The sequence below is a fragment of the Grammomys surdaster genome, unplaced genomic scaffold (assembly GCF_004785775.1).
Source record: "Grammomys surdaster isolate TR1022 unplaced genomic scaffold, NIH_TR_1.0 125878, whole genome shotgun sequence".
Classification (NCBI taxonomy): Eukaryota; Metazoa; Chordata; class Mammalia; order Rodentia; family Muridae; genus Grammomys; species Grammomys surdaster.
In genome coordinates this window covers 1,454,233-1,457,810 of record NW_021620703.1, presented here as the reverse complement: position 1 = coordinate 1,457,810, position 3,578 = coordinate 1,454,233, and the positions used below count along the sequence as shown (strand labels likewise).

Below are 3,578 nucleotides of genomic sequence, written 5' to 3'. Positions count from 1 at the left end.
TTGCTAACGCTAGACTAGGCAATGATACTTTGTTGGCTGAGTCACCGTGAAGAATAAAGGCTGTATTGAAAGGATTTAGGATCCTGCCTTGATACATAGTAACAGCTTCATAGGTTACAGCCCTTGGCCTTGCGCAGGGTGCAGATGTGGGTGGCAGAGGCAAGCTCACAGGCAAGGAGGACTAGGCGTCGTCAGAGTCTGCAGCAGCGTTCACATTCCGATTCTAAAGTTGGATCCCCATCGCAAGCAGGCTGTGCAATCACAGCTCCTAACCCACGCCTTCCTTCTTCTTCTCACCCAGATCTCTCCGTAGTGTTTTTTTTTTCAGAGACTGTAATTTTTAGCAATTCTTGAGATGTGTTTCTTTTTATAGTTTCTGTCTCTCATGAGCTCTTTCCCTCTGATTTTGAAACATCCTGTCTGGAATCTAGAAGAGTACACATGTCCATTTTCATCCTTTGTTTTCGTTTATCTTGAAGCTCTTTGCCTAGGTTTCGGTCACCTTCGCCTCAGCAGCCAGGCCCGCCTGTCTTGTTGGTTAGGTCACATTCAATTTATTTGCTTTTCCCCATGCTTTAGGGCATCCTAGGAGGAAACTGATTTCGTGTGTGTGTGTGTATTTGAGAGGGGATGATAGAACAACTATGTGAAGACATCTAACTGACCTGTTTTAACCTATTGTTCCCTCAAGCCAGATGCAGCCAGCATCCACCTCACAGTGCTGGTCTAGTACCGCCTACTTTCCCCTCATACATTCTTCAGTATGGCTGCCCAAACTCATGGGCTGTCTCGGTTTCAGAGGAAGCTCGGTGAATGGAAGGAGGCCTTCTGGGGACAGAAGGGAGAGTTAAATCCTACCCCAAACACATGAGCTCACCGGTTCAGAATCGTGCAGAAAGGAGAGTGGAAGCTTGCCAGCGTTTCACATTGACCAGGAAAACTCTCAACATCACCTACTTCCTTTTTTTTTTTTTTAAATGCACTTAATGTCTTTTGAACACTGTCCTAGAAAACTGTGGTGCAAGGAAGAACACCTGATCTGACACCTCAGTGTTATGGAAGTATGTAAAATAAAGTAAGAATGAGCTGAGGAAAGAAATTTTAATGTAATTTTTAAAATGATTTTTTTTTTTTTTTTGGTAAATAAGTGTTTGGGTAGAATGGCCACGTAATTCTTGGAGCTGGCAAGGGGCTTTCCACCTGTGGAATATGTCATTCTTTGTTGTACAGATCACAACCCACTTTTGGAAGGAAGTGAATTAAACAGCTAATTAGCTGGAATCTATTTAACTGGATGAGAGAAAGAGTTCTTCTGCATCTTGGACCCACAGAGCAGTGTTCCACCTCCCACAGAAACAGAGACTAACAGTTTCTCTTGCAATAAAGTAAAAGCTTGCTAGCCTCTGCCCTGAAATGTTTGTAATTATGTAATTCTGAAGTAGCCATCTCAAGTTTCTATCTCCCATACACTTGAAAACAAACCAAAAACTTTGAAATGTACTTTTTTTTTGAAGTTTATTTGTTCTGTCCATTATGTTTCTTAAAGGATACATCATCAATAATCTCACTGAAACTCTTTTAGCTGAGCTTTTGAGTAGATTATACAACAGGAAGACTTCAAGGTTTAGAAGCCAGAATGAGAGTCTCCTTTCTTTCTCCCTTTCATGGAAATTCTCTTTTCTTTGAATTCATTTTTTTCCACAAAGAAAAGCACGTGCCCTGGGTAAGGACCAGGTACATAATTATGAAAATTCTGAAAATTAGGGACTTCCCCAGGGTCACAAAATTTACTGTGCCATGGAATGAGCTGGACTTTGTTTTTCTAATCTTTTTTTCTTTTTTTTTTTTAATGTTGAATTTTTTAATGTAAAAAAGACTAAGTCAATTTTTTAAAGCAAACATGCCATAACTATATGGCACTATTTCCATAATCAACGCCCATAAAATGGCATCAGTACAAAAATCTAAGCAAAGACAATAGATTAGTAATTAGAACATTAGGTAATGTTGATTTTTAGGAAGAAGCTTAACAGATAAAAGAAGGAGCATATGACATAAATTCAAGTATGCAATTCAAATTTACAAATTATGAAATTTCTCCACTTTTATAGCTGGCTTCTTTTGAAGGGTTAAATTCTAGCCTCATTTTTTTTCATCAACAAGCCAATTGGACAAACTCATTTAACCAAATTTACATCCTAGAATATGTAAGTAAACTGAAGACATTTATTCAGATGTGTAAGTTCTATTCATTTTCATCATCTCTGTGATCAGGTTGCAAAGGACACGCTTTTCTCTTTGCTTTTCCTAAGCCACTGCTTCCTGCTTCTTCAGGAATCTGGTTCTCTTTCTTAGAATCTTTAGGAGACAGACTGAAGAATTCCCCGATGCCTTTTTGCCACTTGGGAGTTGGGCGCACACAGACTGGGTTCCCTCCTGCATACTTATTTTCAGCTTTTCTTGACGAACTTGAGGAAGAATTGTTGACAAAGGAGGAGGACCCAAGCACCTTCCTGGGGGCTTGAGAAGCCACCACTTTTCTGTAGGCTCCTGGGACGTAGTTTGCTTTGGTCTGCACCATGTTCACACAGGAAGAGACAACTTTTCACCGACTCCCCAACTGCAGATATCTCAAGTGGACAAGAACCCCTAATCTTTTTTTCTAAAATAGATTTCCTAATCTTTATTCTAAAAAAACAAAACAAAAAAAACAAGCAAGCAAACAAACAAACAAACAAACAACAAAAAACCCCAATAATCTTAGCTCCCAAACTGCCTCATTCACCTTCACCTCTAGAGAAGAGACTGAGTCTTCAGGGCCATCTCTGACAGTGGGGATTTCAAATCCACGGTTGGGTTTGGTAAGAATCAAGAATCTGAACTTTAACAACATCTCCCCAGGTGATCCCTATGCATACCACACTCTGAGGACTACAGCCCTGTAGCTTGAGGTTGATGCCTGATGACTGGTTTCAACCACTTCCCACTGATTCCTGGAAGTACCTTCAGAACAGATGCTCTAGGACCACAGCAGTGGCAGCAGTGCTGGGCCTGAGAGTAGGCTTCAGTCATACACTCACTACACTGCTAATTATCAGTTTACTCCCACTGTGGATGGGCGTGGTGGGAGGGAAGACTAGAGATGATCCTTGTCCTGTCCATCCTACTGGCTCATCCTGTAATTTAAGGAACCTAGTCCATCTCTTCTTCAGCACCTTCTTTTTCTTTTCCTTTTTATTCCTCAGCTATTTTATGAATATTAGGTCTGCCAGACCCTGCTCTATGATAAACAAGGCAGAAAAAGACAGCCCCCTCTTGCTTAGGTAGTTGACATTTCAGTGTGGACTAAAAAGAAAACAAACAGGTAGACCTGGACACCCGAGTTAATTACAGATTGCAGTCATTGCAAGGAAGTAAATAAACACGGTACTGTATGAAAAGCCTACCTTCCCGGGATAAGCTCTCAGCACCGATTATCCGTGGGGTGATATCTGAGCAGAGGCCTGAAGGATGGGCTTTAGGCAAGGGCAGGAACTGGGCCAGATGGTTGAATCCTCTAAGGAAATAGCTGCTGTAGT

At 41.1% G+C, this 3,578-nt stretch overlaps 1 pseudogene; it reads right to left on the bottom strand.

Moving 5' to 3' along the window:
- Positions 1-2,245: 2,245 nt before the first annotated feature.
- Positions 2,246-2,581, bottom strand: LOC114608193 (annotated as a pseudogene).
- Positions 2,582-3,578: the final 997 nt, after the last annotated feature.